This window comes from Oreochromis aureus, linkage group 2 (assembly GCF_013358895.1).
Source record: "Oreochromis aureus strain Israel breed Guangdong linkage group 2, ZZ_aureus, whole genome shotgun sequence".
NCBI classification, from domain to species: Eukaryota; Metazoa; Chordata; class Actinopteri; order Cichliformes; family Cichlidae; genus Oreochromis; species Oreochromis aureus.
In genome coordinates, this window is record NC_052943.1 from 28299680 (window position 1) to 28323295 (window position 23616).

The window sequence follows — 23616 nt, forward strand, 5'->3', positions numbered from 1 at the left end:
TAAGTGTTGCACCACTGTGCCACTCTAACATCTGGGAACAATAAGTTACTAATAATAAGCACACAATAGAGAACTGTCAGTGGTTCTCCCCAGCTGTCATCCTGAATATCCATACTGTTGATGTTGGTTAAAAACTGCATTGAAAGTTCAGTATTTTTGTCCATGTGATGCAGAAAGTCTGCCTAAATCTTAAACCTTTCACAGCATAGCTATGCACAGAAATCAAATAAAACTGAGCACCCTACGACTGTTGTAATAAACCATCAGAAAAGTTGCTTTAATGTAGTCAAGCAACTGTGTAAGTATAACGCAACACTTTTCTGGTTTTAATGCAGAGCCATTATGCAAATGTTTCTGCAATATGTAGGAAAAACAAACCTAAAAGTGGAATAAAATAATTACCGGTGGGAGGAAAACACAGTAGGGACATCCTGAAGTCTGATATGGAAATAAAATCCCAGTTGATGAGGAAATTGGAGGCTGTCTGGGATGTTAAGTCCTGAATAATATTGAGCCTTTTAATCTGGATGATGCCCTGTGTGTCTAAGTTGAATGAAAACTTAAGAACAGAAGAGTTTTATGGTCAGAAAGAGAAAGATCAAGGACTCCTTCACCATGTCCCCATAACACCATGCTTGTGATTGTATTCAGTATTTTTATTTATCTTAAAGATTCTGTAAATCAGTGGTTCCCTAATGGCGTGGGATCACATGGATTAGTATACTGTGTCATGCATGCTCAATCATCCAGGGAAGGAAATCCAGGAAAGTTGATTCTGTGTATCTGGACGTAGCGTTTGAGCATGCTACTATATTTGGATGGGAGGGTGCAGCTACTGCTAGCAAGGTGCATACAAAAGCTGCTATTTAAGGACCTGATCTTCTCTGCTGTCATTACAATCTGCTGGAGAGACTTTGGTTCAGTTTTGTTGCAGTTCCCACACAATACACTGACGTATGAGCAGAGGATGTGCTCAGCTGTCCTCAGGTAAAATATGGTAAGAATAGCAGGATGAAGGTTGGCCTTTTCAGCCTTCACAGAAAGTGGAGATGCTGCTGAACTGTTTCAGGGTTGTGCCTGTCTGAGGTCACCTTCTATGTTCACTCTCAGAAACTTTTCTCTTGGGCTCAGTAGCAGACCCACTGGGCTGGCAGAGCTCCTCCTGAAGTCAACAATCATCTCCATTGTCTCCGCTGACCTCCTCTATGTATGCAGACTCCTCACTGTCACTGAGCCATACCACTGTTGTCATCTCCAAACTTGATGATGTAGTTTGAGCTGTGTAGCTCTGTGGCAGTACAGTCATGTGTCAGCAGAGTGAGCAGGTGTGGCCTGACCACACAGCCTTGTGGAACACCATGCAGGGCATTGTTACAGAAGGAGGTGTCCATTATTGGTATGCTCAGCTTCTCAATCTGTTGATGACTGATTTGCTGCAGTCTGTGAACAGCAGTCTGATGTACCTGCTCTGTACCTCTACCTAAAGGGTCTAATTATTCCAGAAGAGAGGACTTCATGTGCCTCAGGACCAGCTTTCATAGTACTTGATGATACGTGTTGTAGGCTGATAATGGCTGTGGTAAGACACAGTTGACTTCTTGGGCACAGGGATGATTCTTTTGCCTTTAAGGCAGGTATGAACCATTGCTGTGCTCAGGGATGTCTAGCAGAACATCTGCCAGTTGGTTAGCACATTCCCAGAGCACCCAGCCAGGAACGTTATCTGGTCCAGCAGCTTTCTATGGATTAACTTTATGCCAAGTCTTCCCAAGGTTAGCCCTGACCAGAGGAGGGGTGGTTTTCCTCACAGTTACCTTGTTTTGTACCTTAAGCGTACACAGAAGTCATTCAGTGCATCTGGCAATGAGGCATCACTGCTGCAGTCCTGAGGTGCTGGCATGTAGTCCGTAATGAATTCTACTCCTGGCCACAAAATGGTGAGTCCATGAAATGGCCATGCTGGTTCTTAGCAGAGAGAGCTAAATTTGTCAGAGTCCATCAAAATGGAGTGTTATGCAGTGAGCCTTTGAGTCCAGGTGGATGAGTTGTGAAACTATCCACTTTACTACCACACTTTTTGGATCTAAACTGCAAAGATGTTTATTTCCACTGTAAAGTTTCATATTTTGGGGACTCACTTACTTTTGGAACCAGGCACCACAGTTTTTAACACTTCCCAGTAAGCTCCTTTTCCTCTTTAGGTTGCCACCCACATGGTTTTGCTGGACCAATTCTCCCTCACATATCAGATGACAGATTATTTTGTGCAGGTATGAATACAGGTGTGTCTTGAATTCTGGCTTGGTGTGCTTTGGGCACAAAGACTTTGAAAACGGCTGCAGTAAATCATGTGACAGGAGTTCAGTGAAATGAGAAAAGGGAGAAATATTACTTTGATAGAAATTCTTTTCTTTAGCACCTCTACCCTCCGCACCTATTTACTTCAGGTACGTTTGACTTATGAAATATCCAGTCGCCGCTTTTCCATTAAGTCTGACTTTAATAGGTGCTAGAAGTGGCTGTTTTCTGAGCCCTGGTGGCTTTTTTTGTTTCAAGAAAATAGGATTTCAGGAGTTGGTATTCTAAATGAGTTGTTAAGAGGGATATTTGGCTGAATAGTTGAAATGAAGCTGTGATTTGTGGAAGAATCTTTCCTTCTCGCAGATCTCCTATTTTCCCTGCAGGGGTAGAAAACATTAATGTCTCACCGTATGTTAACTCCTTCAGTTTCTGGCTAATGTTTCAGAACAGGGGAGAAAATCGACTTTCTAATGCGAGGTTTTACAATGCCACCGGTATGAATGGATGTTTCTTCATTAAGAAGTTAAAGCCTCCTTGGTATACATTATGTAAACCAGCACTCAATACACCTCAGGTGTGCACTTAATTCTGCTCTCCTCCAACCTCACCAATAGCGTCATTAAAACTCCATTACGCATAATAAAGGAAAGAGGACTCGTTCTGAATTGCTGAAAGCCAAAATATATGGCACACTTGTGTGAAGTGCTGCTGGGGAAAAAAGACAAATTCTGGGTCTAAATGTCTCAAATGAAAATAAATGAAGAAATGCAAATCATAGAATTGTACCAACAATGCTACAGCTATTACCTGTAACTGTGGTGAGTCAGGAGTATGAGGCATGCATGCACAAGTCATCAGCGCAATAATTTCTGTTCATAAAAAGGTTTTTATCCTCAGTGTTTGGATTTAGTTTCCAGTCCTGAAACGTTTGTCTGTAATGTGTAGTAACCAAATGGTCCCAAAGCCTTCAGAGATTTTTTTTAAACACAGCACATTTAGAGCAACAGATGTCTTTAGGAAAATTCATCTCAATGGATTAATTTTCTATCAACATCAAAGGAAAAATGTTCATTTACATATTTGGCAACTCACAAATTGATGCTGAGCTTGTTTAATCAGCAGTTGGTTGGGACCTTTGTACATGACGTCCCTAATATGGTCATCCTGTCTCAGTTACATCATAGAGCTCATACAGAATGCAAATTCTGTTTAGAGCAGGATGAAATGTGCTTTTTGATACGACCACATGTGAAACCTCCGCCATGTTTACCGCTGGCCGAAAAAAGATCTGTGTGACAAAAAGTCGGTCCACCTTAAATTAGAGATAGAGCCTGGGCTACATTACTTCCTCTTTATCATATGGGATGTAGAAAAGAGTTCCAAGGACATAAACCAGAAAGCAAAACTTGAGCAAGTCATCAGCACACATCTGAGAGACAAAGGGCAACAAGCATACGAGAAGTCAAATGAAGAGTCGAATGAAGCCAAAGTCAGAGGAGATAGTAGGTGTGACGGGTCGTGTTAGATTTACGGACAGATTGCTTAGAGTGTTCAGAAAAAAAGACGCGCCCTCCTTTGGCTCATCTCCTTCTGTCCAAACTCATCTACTTCCTATAAAACCTTCACGAGCGGCGGAGAAACCTGCCAGGAAGCTTCATCTTGTGACAGCAAGCTGCTCTGAGGACCGTGGCACCGTATGGGAGGGGAAAAAAAGTTGAATCCAGGATGAAAGGATAAAAAAAAAATAATGCTTCAACTGCTCCGAGCACGCTCAGAAAACATGACTTCCTGTATCGCCGGGCGTGACAGACATGACAGGCTGAGCAGTTAAGCTGACACTCAGCCGTCCTCTCTGTCATGTTGAGAGCAGGGGGAGGTCAGGCATTCTGACAGCCGCCGGACGCAACTAGCTGCCGAGCCTGACGAGTCACCTTCCATCCACCTCGCTAAACTACCAACTTCCTGACATTACTTCCTGCCGCCGCTCTCTTGCCCCTGATGGATGGCGCGGCAGTCCTCACCAGAGCGATCTGCAGACAGCCTCTGTCGGAGGAAGAGGAGGGGACTGGAGGTCAACACATGAAGGGAGATGGAGTCAATTAAAACTAATAGGAAACAAGAGAGCACTTGAGGTCAGGCAGGACACGCCGAGATGGAGACACTGTGTTTTTTTTATCTTTGAGGACCAATTAGAGTTCGAGAGCAACACACATTTTGTCTGCTCCTTGCTTTCTGTGTGGGGGGTGACACTTTGTAGGGACAGGAACAGACTCGGGTTAAATAAACACCTCTTTAACCCCTTGAAGTTCAGTTCCAACTCACTTGCTCTTAAATTACGTTAAAGCTGTTACGTTATTAATCTATGGGTCAAATCAGAGCCGAGCGTTCAAGCGTTACACAGGCAAAACTGCAAATTTTAAAGTGCTTCTTGCATGTGTTTATTGATTGATATTGTTAGGTCTAATTGTTGAATGTTGCCATTGTGTTTCTTAAATTTGTACAGTCTTAGTTCAAGCAGTATTATCAAAGCCATTCCTTTGATCCTGAGCACCTCTAACCACTTTGTGTTGGGGGAGGTTTTATTGCAGATACATCCTATCTGGAAGATCTACTTCCTTTGATGTAAGCTTCCTGCGTTTACGACCCTTTGGTCAGCAGGAGGTCTCTCACACACACACACACACACACACACACACACACACACACACACACACACACACACCTGCATATACATACATACAGTGCCTTGTCTTTGTAACCAAAGGGGGTTGCGAGGGGAGGTGTTTTGTAAACTATTGTTTGAAGTTTGTCAATAAAAGCCAGCGAGAGGAGGCCCTCATCGGGGTCACTTCCATGCTGGACATAGACGAGGCCTCCCTTGCGCAAGTAATCGATCGATCGCTGACTGTCTTGTTTTCATTCATGATGAATAAGTCTCTAGAATTAGCGGGGTTTGTGGGAACAGACCCAACAGATATTACTGCCGCATTAATCTGTATTCCATTTGCTGCTGCACATATTTCAGATTTTGCATATTGGAAATATTTAATATTCCGTTGGATAGATTAATCTAGAGCACATGAATAAAATTCTATAAAAGCATTTCTGAAGTATGGATCTCCTGTGAGGATTACACAGTAGGTCAGAAGTCAACCTTTCATGTGTTCATAAAAACACACTAATCAATGCGTCTGAATTGATTAACAAGTACATAATAAAAGTAATTCAAATAACCAATAACAGGAACAGAATTGAAAGGTGAACTGTTATCTACAGGGTTAGGAAAATCAAGGTGGTTCATGAATGCCTTCCTTTCTAATGCAGGTCACACGATCAAGTCTACCAGCTCATCTGCTGCTCAAATAACAAACAACCTGCAAATGATGAACAGTATTAATCTTTAGTACGGTGACTGTGATTAACAAGTGGACATGAACAAATGAAGAGCTCTTGTCTACAGGAATCAAACAACCCGAAAATACCAGCATTTATCAACTTTGTGTCATCCTAATGCTGTTCAGCCAAATCTGCAGCTCTGTGCAGACTTTTAGTTGGACAGCCCAATTTCACGCAAACTAAAACTTTCTTCAGGGAGTTAAAAAGTCATATTTTGCATCAAATAAAAAAGAAACGTTATGAGAATTTGGGAACGATTCAATGCATGTGCAAAAGAAAGCATAATGGGAACTTTACTGCAAAGTGAAGTGAGCATACTGGCATTTCAGCTGAGCTAAAGTCAGCTTGAATACTTTCATTTTACACAATGAGAAGAGAAGCTGTGAGGCCCTCAGACAGGAAACATTAGTGTAAATTCATACTTGGTCTCACTTGCAATTGTTTCTACACATGGGTCACAGTTTCCTCAAGCATAGAAACCAGCTAAGAGGTTAATGTGGTACCAAGTATAGAATAAAACCTCCATTAACCCTTTAAGACCTAGCATAGAACCAAGTCCGCCAGAGCTTATCTTTATATTTTTACATGCTGTAGTGCTTTTTTTGGGAACATTTCAAGTTGCTATACATCAATACAATTTTAATAATATGTATGCATTAAGTGCATAGTAACTACATACATTGTAAAAAAGTGCAATAAACTACAAAAAAATTGAAAATCGTTTTTGTTTTTTTTTACATGTTTTTCTAGTTAGAGAAATTTAAGAGGTTTATCCCTTAAAACTGTAAATACAAAAATGTTGCACAAAATAGTTTTCAACATCAGGAAATTTATTCATAGTTTTATTTTTGAGATACACCAATTTTTATATACTGCAGGAAAAACGAAAATAAATATTACAATGCAAATTTGCAAAAAAACAGCATGTGCATCAAAATAAACTATTTCCAGCAATGCATTTGAGTTCTAAGCATCCCAGAAACTATACAGAAAAGCATAGAGTTAAACATGACTTTTAAAAACACCAGTGTAGGCTCATAAGGCCCCGAATGTAAAAAACCACATTTTCTGCGAAAATGACGTCACTTCCGGTTTCGGGCAGGTAATGGCGGACATGCAATAGTTCGCACTGACGTCTTTTCAAACGTAGGAAGTGTTATGAAGAGCTGATTGGATCGGCAAAGCGTGTTTCTGGAATATTATGTTTTTGTTGCTTTTTATGCAATTTTTGCAAAGCTATATGTGGATGGAAACCGCGACCTAGGGCAAGCTGAATGGATAAGATTTAGGTACAACTCTTCTGGTTTCATATGCAAAAACAATTATTGCGCTAGCCGGTTGCACTTCTACAGGAATTTAAAAATAGTTAAGCAAAATGGAGCATGCCCGCTCCGACTGGTCTTAAAGGGTTAAAAGAAGAGTTAAGAAGGGGAAACCTTATATAAATTTGGCACAGGAATAAATGGAAGTGAGTGTGGGATGACTGCTGTTGGACTGAGTTACTGAGAAAACTGATATCTCAACCCTTAAACTTGGAATGATGAGATTTATGAAGGTGAGTTGGATGTTGGAGGGATCTCGGGTTCCTAAAGCCTTTCCCAGAGAGGCAGGGTACATCCTGGACACATCACCAGCCTGTCGCAGGACTAACACAGAGAGACAGACAATCATTCACACCTATGGGCAATGCAAAATCAGCAGCTAACCGAACCCCAACTGCATGTCTTTGGACTGTGGGAGGAAGCCAGAGAGAACCCACGCAGAAGGGAGTGGAACTCAAGACTATGAGGCGATAGTGCTAACCACCACGCCACCATGCTGCGGAGGCAAAAGAAAGAAAAAACACTTTTCACATAACTTCAGTTATTTTAAATGGTGCTAACAGTGTAAAGCTTAAAGAGCATGTATGTGGTGCATGTAACAACGATATATTTTTGTACAGCAGCTTTAAAGCTTCATCTTTGACTTGGAACATGATTTGGTTCCTGATTGGACCTGGTTTTTCTGAAACTGTATTTCAGATGTAAACCCTGATTAAAATTTCTTTTTCTTCTATCAGCCTCCAGTAGAATTTAAGTCATTTTCCTCTCTTCCTATTTCAGGCAGTTGTGTTTTTATTGAACCCAGAGGGGAAATTGGTTTGTTAACAGCAGCAGTGAGGAGGTGTACGGATTACGGAGAAGAAAAAGCAAGGGGGAAAAAAACAGGATAATGATGGGAATGAATACAAATAAAATCATATTAAAGTTTGGGTCTTTATGCTAGTAGTAAAATATTAATGAAACCTTGTAAAACTGCGGGAGAAAATGATAATTTATAACTCACGGATCTGCTAGTTAAAATGTGATGATGTGAAACTCAGATGGAGTTATGAATAAACAGAATGATTCAGGGAAATGATTCAGAAAACTTCCTTTAAATGATCCGTGGGCTTATTACTGCAGACAGAAATGAAATGAATAATGTGAATACTGGGATGTAAGGCATCTGGGACTTACCGGAGCATCTTTCTAACTTTGTTAAGCCCACTGCTGCGTTTGGCCAATGTTTTTTTTTTCTTTATTGATGGTTAATAATATTTAATGACTCTTAGTAAAAAGAACATTCAGCTTTTTCCCCAGTATATCTTTAAATTTTCAGCAACCACAGATTTTCATTTTCAGAATAAGAGCATCTTTTAATCCCTGGTGGAAATTTTGTTACAGACACTCAATTAAAATATAAATAGAAAGATGGGGCTCAACTAAGGGGCTCAAAATGCATTTATTTATATGATTACTTTTCCTATAGTCATCCAAAATGCATAAAACATTTAAATATATATAAAATATTACACTTACACACATGCACAAGAATTAAAATAGTGGAACAGTGGTCCAGTGGTTAGCACCGGTTCGCACAACAAGAGGCCTTTTTGTGTAAGGTTTGCATTTTAAGTTAATTATTCCAAAGTTAAAACAATGTCATGTAGAATATAAATATCATATTACAAGTAAAAAATAGTCCAAGTCAAAATGGTCTGAAATATATATTTGATCTGCTGATGCCATATGAGCCTCAGAGACTTCTAAGATCATCTGGGTCACGTTTGCTTTACACTCTAAACTAAAGAAGGAGAATCAGCATTCAGTGTTTATGCTCCAAATATCTGGAACAAACTACCAGAAAACCTGCTCCAAATCTCAGATCTTTCAAATTGGGTCTTCAACCTTTTTTATTCGTTACCACTTTTAATTAAGACGGAGAGATTTTCTTTCTCCCTTTGAGTGTATTTTGTTGCATATGTACGCTGACCGTGATGATGGTGGTGGTGATGATGATGTATTTGCCATTGACATCTGTTTGTGTCATGTGCAACTCATTGTATGTATTCTGTTGATGGTTTCTCACTGTCTTTTTTAAACGTCCTTTATGTGAACCAATTTAAGTTGTCTTGTACATGAAAATGTGCTATAAAATAAACCTGCTTTGCCCTGCAGGTGTTATAAGAAGGAAAAAGATTTGTAAAGTTTGATGTCCAGTGGGGATGCTTTCCTGTGGTGCATCATGATAGAATGAGTCTGTTTCGATATTGACCGTAACTTGGACAGCATCTTCCTTTCTGACATTGCTGATATGTCAGTCAAGCTCCAAACCCATATGTGGCTTTGTGGATCAGTGTGAGTCTTTGAGTATCTGCTGCCCTCATCGCACCGTAGCACGGAGGATGGCACTGGCCACCACAGACTCAGCTGTCTCAGAAAACGCAGATGAATCTGGGCCTTCTTGCAGAGAGCTTCTTTGTTTTTAATAAAATCCAGTTTACTGTCGGTGTGAAGACCGAGTATACAGTCCTGTACTCTTACTCATCACCCTCTTCTGTGTTTCTGTCCACAGTTTCCAAAACACAGCACTGCATGCATACACACTGTGGTCTACCAGTCAGGTAACCAACTATCCAGGGCACTAAGGAGGCATGCACTTGCTTCACTTTCCTTCACCCAGCAGAACTGGTCCGATGGTGTTGAAGGCACTTGAGAAGTCAAAAAACACGCCTGTGCCTTTCAGGCATACAGTTTATAATTACAGCATACTGATGTTGAGTAGCTAACTTATCACTAGACCCTATCATCTACATATGATCACTTCTTAATCAAAACAAAAAAGGACTGAAGGACAATATGTGGGTTCAAGAGTCCAAAACCAATCCATAATACCACTGTGGCTGAGTTTATCTGTCCAACCTCGTACTCTCTGAAATGTCAGGCATTAAACACCTAACTGACAGCCAGCAAAACTCTTATTAGCATCTGTTTATGCTGTTTACGTGGCACTTATGGGCTCTCTAACAGACCTGGAAGCCTTTTGAAGCAAGAAAAGGACAAAAATCCCCCAGACAAAACCTAAGTGTTTACAAGCTGCGATACCTACAAAGGAGGTGTTAATAATACCGCCACTCAGGGTGCCCAAACTTTCGCTTTGGGCCTTTTTTCACCTGTAAATATGGAAATCAAATAAACAGCAGAAGAACCCTGTGGGGAAGGAACAGTAAAGCTCAAAGAATAAGAAAATGTCAGGTGAGTTTAGGGTTAGAAATCCTTAAGTAGTGTTGACATGCGTAAGACATTCATCAATAACAAAGCATTATAGAGTATTTAATTATGTGCAAGATACGGAAATATGAAAAGATTATTCAGATGAATAACAGATTAGTAATAAACCATAATGGCATATTTGCTGTTGGCATTTTAAACAAAGTCCAACAGCAGGAAAAGCAGAGATAAGGGAGAAGAGTCAGCCAACAAAAGGTTAAAATACTAAAATGATGCATGTTTGTTAAACTACAGCTCAGACTTTAAGCTTCATATGAACTGAGATTCTCAGAATCCACAAAAATCTAACAGTGAATGTGAGTCACATTTAAAATGCACTTATGGATTCTGCAGCCAGGCCTGTGAGGTGTTTCTGCCACAGCCATCTTCCTCCGGGTGTCTGACTGCCCACCGTTCTCGTATCAAATGACACATGTGGTGAATTTTTACACTATTATGAAAGAAAATGTCAGAATGAAGCAGCAGGAAAATTAGATTCTACATGTTGATTAATTTATCTGTATTTACTCTTAAACATGAACATGCACTAATACATATCATAACGCTCTTTTAATTATAAACTCAGATTAGCTTAATTGAGTAAAGAGAAAGACGATCACTTTTAATTGTCTAAGCAAAGTATGAAAATGTTTGTCAGCGTGTCTCTCTATATGTTAAGTAAACTTTCTAAATCTATATGGGCACTAAGGCAACAGTGACGTTGAATTTACGAGTTACGTGATGAGAGCTGCATGGCTTTGATCACATGGAGACGCAGCAATAACTAAATGACTCTGAATACTTCGTTTTTTAAAATGTATTTTTAGAGTGGGTTTCTACAGCACACAACTTCACAAAGTTTTAAAATGTTAACATGTTGTCTGCATATTGTCTGCAAAGTCTACAGACATGGTTTACATCCACATGATCTAAGTGCATCGCCTAGACTCTATCCATTACAGCACTGTGATCGCTGTGAATATAAAAAGCTTGTAGCAAAGTGCTCGACCCCTCGCTTTCCTCTGCAGTGCATTTCTGAAGCTTTGGGTGTTCACATCGTATTGAAGACTGGTGGCTTTGGCGAATTAGAATGATTTCATGTTGATGATTATTTTCTTGTGTTATAATGAATCATATTTCATATCTAATATAAACAACATAGAAAAGTCAATGGTCAGCTATGCACACTTAAAGTAAAAAGTAACAGTTATTAACTGGAAATGCCGATGTGCAGTTCACAGATATAAAAATCATTTATATGAAACAGTGTAAGGTATAAAGACATGTATAAAAAATACTGTTCACTGTGGGTAATGAGGTACTTTTATAGAGATATAAAAGTACAAACTTCACAAATGGGGAAAATAAAAGTCAGTTCATAACCGAGCATGCTTTGGTTGAATTCTGTTGTTTCACGTTTTGTTCTGTCTCCGTATGTTACTGGTGAAACACAGCAACAACACACTCGCTGCAATGCAATGCTGTCCTGACTTCCTGCCCTCTGGTGTTTGCCGAAAACACACTCTGATACCCAGTTTGCTTTAAATTGATGGGAATCAAAAGCTTCTTTTCCACTAGTACCCTCTTGGCTTGACTCGGCTCTACTCGGTTTCAGTCATTTTTTATTACAATTGAATACCATCCAATGTGGTGGTATTTATTGCAACATGAAAGAGCCATGATGTCATCTGTAACAGCAGAGGGAGGTATTTTATTTCAAGCCAACATGAAAATAATCACGGGGAAGGCGTTTAATCAGACATTGTTAACACATTTACATGTACAAAAATATTAGCCGCCTAGCTTAATCATCTCTGACCTTTAAGGACATGTACTTCATACGTTTTTTGTTCTTAACAACTTCTTGTCTTTATATTATATTATCTCCCCCTGCTGGTAATGCAACTTCTGCATAAATGTCTGTTAAATGCTTTGGTGTGATATCGGGTTGGTTGAGCATCTCATTTGAACCTTTCTGGTCTTTCATTTGGTAGTGTATGGATCCAATATGTTTCCCATACATTGAGCCCTGAGCAAAAACACATAGACAACTGTCACTTGGAAAGTCTAACCTCTGTCCAAGTTGTGTAAAAGTTTCATGTTTTGCACACAACACTCAAAAAGGCTGGGGAAGGCCCTGGACATGAGTTACTCCGGTAGGTTCATCTGGTACATCTTCTGGATGTATTTATGTCAGTTTAGTTTAGTTCAATCACTGCATATTCATAATTTGCATGTCCAGCCCCACGCTCAACTGTTAATGTGCCTTATTTTCGTGAGATCAGGTAAAGCATGGATTCAGAGCAGAGACTGATTATTTGATACCATGAGTTACCGCCGATATATTTACACCTGGATAGCAGTGAAATGGCGAAACTACTTGATATTCAGAGCGTCTGTGTCGACCGCATTCAGTTCCATTCATTCTAATGGGTTCTCTGTATGGCCCCTACACATTGTATACATGCAAGAAAATAAGTGGAGGGAGACAGTCAGCCAGCGTACCTTCACAATAGCCTCCTCATTGAAAAACACCTTGGGATAATGATGGAGGTGCTCCTAAGCGGCTCGGTGGTCAAGAGGAAGTGGGGCTTATCGCGGTTGCCGTGGCAACTGACAGAGGAGACCATCAGACGGACACAGATGTCTTGTCTCGCTCGCCCGGTCTCGTTAGGAAACAATCTGTGGCAGTTTTCATTTGAGAGGAAAAAGGGAGAGGAACGTCGTATCTGAGCTGATGATGGAGAAGAAAATGTCTGCTTCAGCTCACGCTGAAGCAATTATTGGCAATTTCATCATCTATGAATTCATGACCTGTACTGACATCCATTTTTCCCCACTGTCACACGGGAGACAGGACAGGCTTTAGTTGGCGTCCTGCACCCTGAAAACAAGCCTCGTTCCATTTCTTGGCTTAAATAAACGCGGGGAGGTTCCAATAACCCGGAGTTCATTCAGCATTTATTATTTCAATTTGTGGGAATGGCTTCCTGATGACGACAATCTCAGGTTAAAATATTGCCATCGACACAGGCCCACATCCAGTAGAGAACACAGTGTCCCTTCAGTCTGGTTTCTAGATATGCGGCACACACTTTACACACCTGCAGCCACACATAGTCACACAAAGCTACTTTCCTTTTTTAGTTTAATCAGGGGAATTTAGTTACATGGTGTGTTCTAACTGTTAGTGGTAAAAAGGTTCTTGGAAACAGAACTGAATCACTGTTTTAAACATATCACAAAACCCCAAAATGTTTCAGAGTCAAACGAGATATTAAGACAGGAATATAATTGCTTAGAGGTGGGCGTAACTTGGCGAAGATGGTGTCTCTGGAGAAACGCTTTTATTGAGCTAAAGAGGACTACTTTATTTAGAAATCTAAAGCTCGGGTAAGAAACAGTTTGTGATCAAAGTGAGGTTAAAATCACCAGACCAGACCTGATTCCTTCCAGCTAAAACGACGCCACTGAAAAGGAAAACAACATGATTGCAGATCAGTTGCAAATATAAAGCCCGACCTGCTACACTCCTCTCCACACAAACAGCTTCCTGCTAGGAACGGTTAGCTAATTGCATTTAATGCATTAAAATGGCCCAACAGGCCCAAAAGTACTATTCAAGAAGGCTGTGCTACTTTTTTGCTGAGTGAAAGTTGAGCATTTTGTCTGTTACTCTGCACTGATTAGCTTATACGTGTGTCTGTAGATGCTAACCTGCCGTCTGCTAACCTGGCTGGCTAGAATTAGCTGATAATGTAAACGTCACTTGTAGCTCCAGAACAGTAAAATCCATTAAAACCACCAAATCAGAATCCAAATCTGGTGGGCGACATCCATCTTTTAGAGTCTTGTGTACTGCTGTAAACAAACTGATCATATCTGCCAAAGATCCAGTTTCTGCTCCAGATTTCAGAACTTTGAGTGCTTTTATTGATCTCGCAGTGATGCTGTGTCTAGTTTTTGGGGTAATTAAATGCAGATAATGAAAGTGCTTAGATATTAAGTATTCAGCTGCAATGACACTGATTTAAGCAGTGACTTTAATTCAGATAAAGGGTTACTATGCCGGTTGCTAAGACAATCTTTTCAAACGTAATGAAACTGACTGTGAATACGGTTTATTTATCCTAAGGATTTTTTTGTGCCTTGTTAATCTTGTAAAATGGAGCGTGTATTGCTTGACTGTAGCTACAAACAGTCACTAATTATACATAATTAATAATCTGTTACTCATTTTTCAGATCCTCGCTCGTTTCATGTTCTGAACTTGCTGTAGTCTTTGACGGGTTTACATTTCTCTCGACTCTTTTTCCCTTCTTTTGGTGCAAGTACTTGTAAGAATAACTCTTCTTTTAAAAAAGAAATCGGAATGTGAACTAAGTGCACACCAGGCTTTAAGGTGGCGATGTCGGAGCAGACAATGCCATTAAGCAGCAGATCTGGAAGTGATTATTCTTAAGACAATCAGACTGTCAGACAACTGGCAGCTCGTGCTCTGAGGCTGGAATTTTAAAGTGGCCTGACCTGCTCTTTAAATCCCGCCGTTACCGCCGCTTTTGCTGATCGTTGTCACCATCGCCTCCTGACAGACTCTGATCTGAGCGCAGCTCGCGACTCGGTCTGTCATCTTAAAGAATAAAAAGGCGTCGCTCTCACTTCTCTAATGGGCCGAGATGACTGTTCACCTTTTGAGCTTAACGCAACCTGAGAGCAGCAGGTACGTTTCTCTCTCGCCTCTTTTTCGCTCGCTCTTTTTCTCACCATCCGAATAACCTGCGAGCTGATAATGGCTTCTCCCATCGAGGATTCATCCCTCGTTCTATAACTTTCCTCCTGAATGCAAATATACTCTGTCACATCTTTCTGACCCCCTCCTCCCTCTCTTTCCTTTTCTGTAGAAGCATAGCAGAGGATTAGCAGCCATGCGTGACTGATGGGGAGAAGATACGCCATCAGAATAAGTTAGAAGACGGAGATCTCTCCTCCTCCTCCTCCTCTCCCCTCTCGATTTCTTTGTGCATGAAAGAAAGAGAGAAGGGGGATGAATGCTCTCTGAAGTGTCATCCTCTTTCCTCGTCTTATGAAACAGGAATAAGTGGCTGGTTGAAGTGGAAGGAGACTCTGTTGGGGTGAATCTAATCCGATGCGTGTTTTCTGTGACGCCACATCACCTGCACTGCAGCCCAAGGCCCTCATTACTGTCACCATCTGACTCGCTCTGAGTCTGTGTGTGTGTGTACATGAGGTTTTATGCCAACATGTGGAAATGAAATGGTTATAAATTCCTCAAACACCTGTGCTGTGCAAAGTAGGTTTCCATCAGAATGCAGCACAGGTCTGAAGCACACTTCCAGAAAACTGGACCTAAAAAAACTACTTGGTACGTTTGTCCGTCAGCTGTGCCAGGCCACTTACTGCTGAATGCAACACTCACCTGGAGCCAACCATAAATATAGCCATATATTACAAAGACATCTAGTCCTCACAAACATGAGACTGGAGCTGACTGGTTAGGACTAAAACCACCTTCTTTTAAGAGCACCTGGTCCAGCTTTGGACAGAGCTAGGGAACTGATCCACTTATACCAGTGCACAGGAAAAGACTGGGAATCGTTCTTGGGAATCCTAAGGCATAAACATCGTTTTGCTTAAACATTGCTTTTTTAATTTTGCAAATGGACCTGTGAAAAAATAAGAAAACAATAGAATATGTATTTCCTAAAAAATGATCAGTACCTTTTGAGATGAAGAGAAAACAAATGTATTTATGTTTTTCAGATAATTAGTTCAATACGAGTCTTCACTGCAAACTGCCGTCTGATACAGTTGCACTACTTTCTTCTTGCCCCGCCGTCAGTCTCTTAAATATCATTTGAATCGACGATAGCTTCTTGTATTGTGTGCCTGCAAGAAAACAAGTGTTCGCTTTATAACAAGTGTTACACCAAACCTAACGAGAGTGAGAAAAGCTGACGGGGAACACCGCATCATCTTGGCTTCCACTGTGATGAATGGTGTTGTCAACATGAAACTGAATTCATTACATCAGCCTGTCACCGATACACGATCAGCTTTTTGAGTCAGGATCAGACTGATATCCAATCCAAGGATTGAACTGGTGCATCGCTAACTGTCTAAAACATCTTCTGACTAAAGTCTGATGGTGCAGACAGTCAAGTCTTGGAACTGAAACGTATTATGGAGATGCAAGGAGAAGCAATGGTAATGCTATCCAGACTTCCAGCAACGTTTTATATTTATATTCTAAATAAATGAAGTTTCTGTGTTTTAATACACTTTGAATTTTGTTTTTCATAATGAGATGACAAAGACTTTCTGCTGGATTTTAATCCATCTAAGTCATATATCAATCTAAAGAGGCGCTGCAGTTGTTGATGGCAAACAAAGATTTTTCACATTCTGCAACTACAGGCCTCCTGATTCTTCGACCCACATTTACCCCGGGTATTAGAATGCTCTCTGTATCAGTAAAACAACTCAATGCAGGTGTAAACTGTCACAGAGCGCTGCCATCAGCCCACATCTGTAGGATCTCTGTCATGCAGCGTGCTGATCATTAAGCAGGTGGGAAAAATAATCCACCAAGCTCCACCTGTTGGTGATATTTCCAACCGCCCAGCAAACATCCATCAGACAGCAGTTCCTCCATCTGGACACTTTGTTCTGTTGCACGATGTGTCACTGCTGGCGGCTGAATCATACCTGTTATTAATCTCTGTCTCTCTTCCACAGCATGTCTTTTATCCTGTCTTCCTTCTCTCACCCCAACCAGTCGCAGCAGATGGCCCCGCCCCTCCCTGAGCCTGGTTCTGCCGGAGGTTTCTTCCTGTTAAAAGGGAGTTTTTCCTTCCCACTGTTGCCAAAGTGCTTGCTCATAGGGGGTCATATGATTGTTGGGTTTTTCTCTATATGTATTATTGTAGGGTGGAGCTGATTGAATTGAATTGAACTGAAATGTACCACACACTCATTACCCAGAATTTCTGTCACTTAGGAGCTTCTTGGCTCCTTTATACTTTTCTTTGATGTTTTTTTAAAATGAATTTCCTCTGTTGCGTTCTTTAAGGTCCAAATCAGCCTGGGAAACAACATTTGCTCTGCGATTGGGCTTTGCTGTCACATGACCTGCTGACTCAGCAGATACACATATTTACATATATACACACACAGAGAGCACTGATGACCTCTCAAGAGACAAGCATGACCCCATTACAACACTACACCACAGCTCACTCTCTCGCTCTCTGCCCCTCCCGCTCCATTTTTAGAGTAATGAGTCATTTATTGATCAGTGGGAGAATACATCAGTGACTGAGGCAGAGCTGCAGCTGACATTTCTATTCATTTTCCCTTTGTGCACCCCAGAACATAAGACATGGTCAAGATACAAGACATAAAAATATGTGACAACTAGACAGATAACACACTCTCTCAGGTAAGTAAAATTTTGGAACAAAAACAAACTGCTGAAAAAAATAAAAATATAGACAGCCCCAGTCATATTTACAGTCCAGTTGGACATTTATATCACCTTAGTTAGTGATAACAGACATATCAAAATAAAGAAAAAAGTTTTTGAAGTTGCTAGAAACCTTGCTAAAGTTGCAGCTACAGCTGTCTGTTAATCTTCTGCTTTTCTAATCAGAGTCCTTCAGCTGGACCTCTGGACCACATTTGTCCTGTCAGAATGGACTGATAACTGAGAACAGTTTTGGCAAGAGAGGCGAATTAAAAACTTCTGGTCACATGATGAATCAATGGTATCTCCAGCTAGCTCGCTTGCAGTGAAGAAAGAGTGCATTAAGAGAAACTGTGCAGATGTTTCCTGCTGCTCGGCCAGCTCCATTATCTGCCTTAATGGTTGTAGTAGTGGTATTAGTGGTAGCAGGGTGCAAACAATAAAGTGTTAGATGTTTAGGCAGACAAGGAGATTTTTGTAAGGTCTCGTGGGCTTCACTTCATGTCTGTAAGAGGTGGAAGTACTGTACTGTACTAAGCTGTCCACTAACATGAAACATGACGGTTCACTTATCTAGTTTGTTACCCTTCAGAGAAAGCAGGCGAAGTTCACAGTCCCACTAAAATAAAATTCAGCACGATTCAATTAAATTTTATTTATACAGCGCCAAATCACAACAACAGTTCCCTCAAGGTGCTTTATATTGTAAGGTAGACCCTACAATGAAAAACCCAACAATAATATGATCCCCTCAGAGCAAGCACTTTGGCAACAGTGGGAAGGAAAACCCCCTCATTTAGGCAAAAGTGTCATGGTCCTGGGTCGGTGACCCAGTGTTTTTTCTGTTTTGTATTATTTATCTGTGATTTCATGAGGGGTCTTTGGGTTTCAGTTCTGTATCTTATCTTTTCCTGCTGGTGTGTTCCTTCTGTGTAAAGCCTGCATCTCTTAGTCTGTGTCTGTGCATATGTGTTGAGTTTCCTGTTTTACTTTGAAGGTCAGTGTCTCAGGTTGTTGTATTCTGTTGCGCTTCCCTCTGTCTCATCAGCTCTGATTTCTCCCAGCTGTGTCTCCCTCTTGTCTCCCATTCCCTGATTGCCCTGTGTGTATTTAAGCCGCGTGTTTTCCTGTGTGTGTTACTGGTCTGTCTGTGTTACCTCCCTGTTCGTCCCTCCACTCGCTGTCTCCTTGTGTTCAGGTTTGTTGTTTAGTTCTTAGTTTTTCCCAGTTTAGGTTCTTTCTCAGTTCTGTTCTTGCCACCCTCGCCTTTTGTTGTATGTCCCTCTCCACAATAAAGCTCACTCACACCACGACAGTGCCAGCACTTTGGGTCCTTCTTCCACACCCCAACGCGGCTTGCTGAGCAAGCCATGACAAAAAGTGATGCTTACTAAACAGTTTCATTTAAATATCAGCTAAAGGTCCAATGAAGAGATTACAGAACATGCTGCCTGCAATATTTTTGTTACTTGATCTCAGTGCAGCCTTTGATACTGACCATAGGATGTTAGTTAATAGGCTTAAGACTGGTTTTCATCATATTTACCTCACATGACTTTATCTGTTGGGGGTAAACAAGTTCTCTCCCTCTCTAACCGGTCGCGTGGCGTTCCACGAGGTTCATTGGACAAGCTCCAGATTATTTATGTGGGCTTCTTATCAAACACACAGCCAGTCTGCCAGTCCAGCCTCATTTAGCTGACTCTGTCGACTTGTTTAAAAGTTGATTTTAAACTTTTATTTAATGAAGCTTTGTTTATTTATATTACCAGTAACTATTTTCATTGTCTTCTTTCCTTAAATCCTTTTTGTGCTGTATTGCTTTTAACTGTATTTATGTATTTTCCATCATATTATTATTTTATTGTCATTATTCAGAGCTTTTCTGAACTTGATTGTTTGGCACTTTATAAATAAACTTCACTTACTTTACATTAATATTCATTTGTTAAATGCCTTTTACTGATGTTTGCTGATTTAATCAACTTTTAAAGCACTTATAAATTAAACATTTTAAAATGTGGTATTAATCATTTGTCTTCCACACATGCATCCTGGTATGTGGTGTCTGGTATCTGATGTGTTGTCCTTTCTGCATGCGGCTGGAATTTACTGACCGCCTGCTTTAAACCTGACAGATTCTTACAGCCATTTTAGCTGCACTCCCTTTCAATTTGACATCCAAATATAGTGCTTTAGATAATCTGCCTAAACTGCCTGTTCATTTTAAACCTGCCTGATAGTCTGACTGCTAGATACCTCTCTTTAGTAACGCCACTGCGTTCCAAGATGTCAAATATTAACTTGGTGAGAATAATGTTAAACATGAGAAAGACCTAAGCTGAATAGACTGGAATTACTCTTTAAAGTTAGGGATTTGTGGATTATGACCACGATAATGTGTGTGGTGTGAACACAGCCTTCTGAGGCTCTCAAGCAGATGAGTTTGACTGACCTCTGACTTGCAGTTTGAATTCTTTCTAGCCATCAGTGGCATCCATCAGGCTTTTTTTTTTCTCTCAGGAGCCTGATTTCATTCCACCCTGCTAAGAAAAACCTGAATTAAAAAAAAAAATCCACCTGGCTCATGAGACTGGCTGAAGTGTGCCATCTATTTGAGGCTAGGCCAGCTCTAAGGGGATCGAATGGTCACTGGCGAGGGTTTGGCGACTTGAAGCACAGACGATGACGCTGGCTCGGGGAGAAATCAGCGCCTGGAAGTGGCCCCCTGTAATTACTGGCCGCTCTGCTGGATGCTGATTGATGCTTCTTGATGAAGTAGCTCTGTGATTGAAGAGTAAAGACGCTCCAGGAAAATCTATAAGAGGCCTTTAACTGCTGCTGGAGGGGAGTGCCCGGATTGGCTGTCCTCCATTCTGCTGGTTAATCAGACCGCTGGTTTGGCCCCATCACGCAGCAGGCAAACGATCATCCCGGCTCATCAATCAGATCGATCCGGCACCTGAAAGACGGGCACACAGGCGTGATCGCAGCTTTCCACCTGCTGTGATTTCACTTATCCCTGTCAGCTCTCTGATGGCCTGAATTTAGTAGGACTACTGTTAGAGCACTGCTGTGCTTGTTTTACTTTTATATACCGGTGTATATATATTTTCTCTGTACTGTGGATAGAGAATTGGCAGCTTTTAGAGAGTTAAATAACAGAAATGCCTCAAAAAACAGTATTATAATCAAACTGTTGTCAGAAATCAGGTCCTTCAGCAGGTGGAAAATGTTAAAATGATAACATTTTATTTAGATGTTTGAGAGCCAGAGCCCTGCGAGTGCACGCTGGCTCCCAACTAAACATCCTGGTGCTGCTTTCACTGTGATAATGTCAAATATCTGCAAGCTGAACTCTTAAAGATCAAAGACCCATTTGTGACCACTAGGGATTGAATGATTCATTACTCTCTAATACACTCGTCAGTCACAAAGGATCTTCTACCACCATCCCATCAAACTAAATAATGATGTGTACTTTATTGATCCCCGTGGGGAAATTCCTCTCTGCATTTAACCCATTCACTCAGTTAAGCAGTGGGCAGCCATTGGACGCCCGGGGGGGGTGTAGGGACAGTACCTTGATCAGGGGTACCTCAGGGTAGCTGTTCAGGGGAATCAAACCCCCGACCTTCCGATCATGGGGCCACCACTCTACCTACTGAGCTATCCCTATACAATCTTTGGGTTTTAATGTTGTGACTTGTAGGTAAAAAAGATGCAGTCATAAAGTCATTACGTTCTGGGACTATTCCCATTTTAAAAAGGCAGGTTATCTTTTCATGCATTCATTTTAGATTAGTTTGTTACAGTGACAGCTGTATTTGCACATCTTGAATTAACCACAGAGGAGAGCAAACATCAACATAGAGCTGAATGTACAACCCAGGGACCAAACCAGATTACTGATTACTTCAAGAGTCGAGTTTTTAAGCCTAGGGAAGGGGGGGAAAGAGTTTGGCGAAAGACGCACACTGTCGGAGTTTGTCCCCAAAAAGTGAAACTAAAGGAGAACATTGAGCACCAATGACTGGAACTGTGGTAACTGCCATAGTGCCACTGGTGTAGAGGAGACCACACCAACACAATGATGCTGACTGTCCCACAAGCATAAACCTACTTCACCAAAATAAAAATAAAAAGTTGGAGGAGATCCAGAGTGTGTTTCAGATGCACAAGCACACACTGGTAATTCATGAACATTATCTTTTATTTTCATGCAGTGAGAAAGAAAGAAAGTGTACTTTATTGATCCCCGTGGGGAAATTCCTCTCTGCATTTAACCCATTCACTGAGTGAAGCAGTGAATGGGCCTTTGGGCACCCGGGGTGCCCAAAGGCTCCCCGGGTGCCCAGTAGGGACGGTACCTTGCTCAGGGGTACCTCAGGGTAGCTGTTCAGGGGAATTGAACCCCCGACCTTCCGATCATGGGGCCACCACTCTACCTACTGAGCTATCCCGTCCCCTCTACCTTTGAGAGTCGCCTCTCCTTTGCTTAGACAATGTCACTGTTTTAACCATTTATGCAGGGAATTCATGTTTTTAACCAACACCAGTGTTCACCAAAACTAAACTTGAAGCACAAAATCGACATGTTGGCTTGCGTCACCTCTGAGAGTGTGTTTTTGAGCATTTTGAAGTTTAAATGTTGAAAGAAGCAAGAGATGAAAAGGCTGAAAATGTATCTTATTTTTTCAGTTTAAAATCATGTGGTTACTCCTGACAGTCACACAGCATGTTGTCTGGCTTTTGTCAGAGTTTGTAAAGATAACTTGTGTTGGTGGGTTGGATGCATCACCTAGTCAACATCCATGGTATTGCATCAACGAGGGAGCAGTGACGTTGTTTCTTATTTGGGTGATGGGTTTTCAGTTTCTGCTTGAACACCAGTCTCACAAACAGTCCCTATACATTTGCCCTACTGCTAGGATCAACCAAAAGACCTCACTGACTTTGGAATAACCCCTCTCAGAGCCCACAGAACCCAATGTCTTTGGCTTTTTAGCATTAGCTCAGAAAGTGAAGTCTTCTGGGCTGTAATAAAAATATCTCACCTTCATCAGATCAGTACTTCAGGGTTTTTCCACTGTTCTGTTCCACACAATCCACACGGAGCTCCATGAGGATTCACACCTGTGCTGAGCCTGGCCGTGGCCTGCTGTCTCCTCTCAGCCTCGGCTTCCTTAATCAACGTGGCAGCTGCGTTTCTGCCTCTTCCATTCCCTCTGCTCACACCTCTCTCTTCTCTTCTCATTGTCATAATCACACGCAAGCCTGCCGTGACAGGTAGGTATTTGCACAAGATTAAGGCTGTAATATTTTGGCATTAAGGTGAATTAATACAGAAGTGAATATGGAAAATGCAGGTAATTACCAACTCTGAGGCGCTCTGAGACATTTTAGGGACATGTCAACGGATTTTCTCTTCCTGCTGTCTTCTTTACCCTCCACTCAAACGCCACCATTTTTTCATCCCCTGCTGTTTTCCTCTGCTTTACTGTTAATAGTGCAGCATCCCTTCAGTTCACACAGAGCCAGTATATGACTAGTTGAAAGCAATGATTATCACAGAGCAGTCCTTGATGGAGCTGCTTGGCTTGATGCGTGTAATTGTGGTGCAATTAAACATTGACACAGAGGCCTGTGAAACTGTGACCTTCTCGGCAGTTCGCAGAGGTGAGCACACCATTTATGGCTGCTAGAGGGAGACAAAAGAGGAGGTTTGATCTGTCTGTAGGGTATGAAATTGTAGCAGACTCGATATAATGTGGGGGAGAGTGGAAGAACTCCTATGCAGCGTCTAACTGTGTGTGCATGTGTGTCATTAAACCCAATATACTCCCTGACCCTGTGGCCACACTG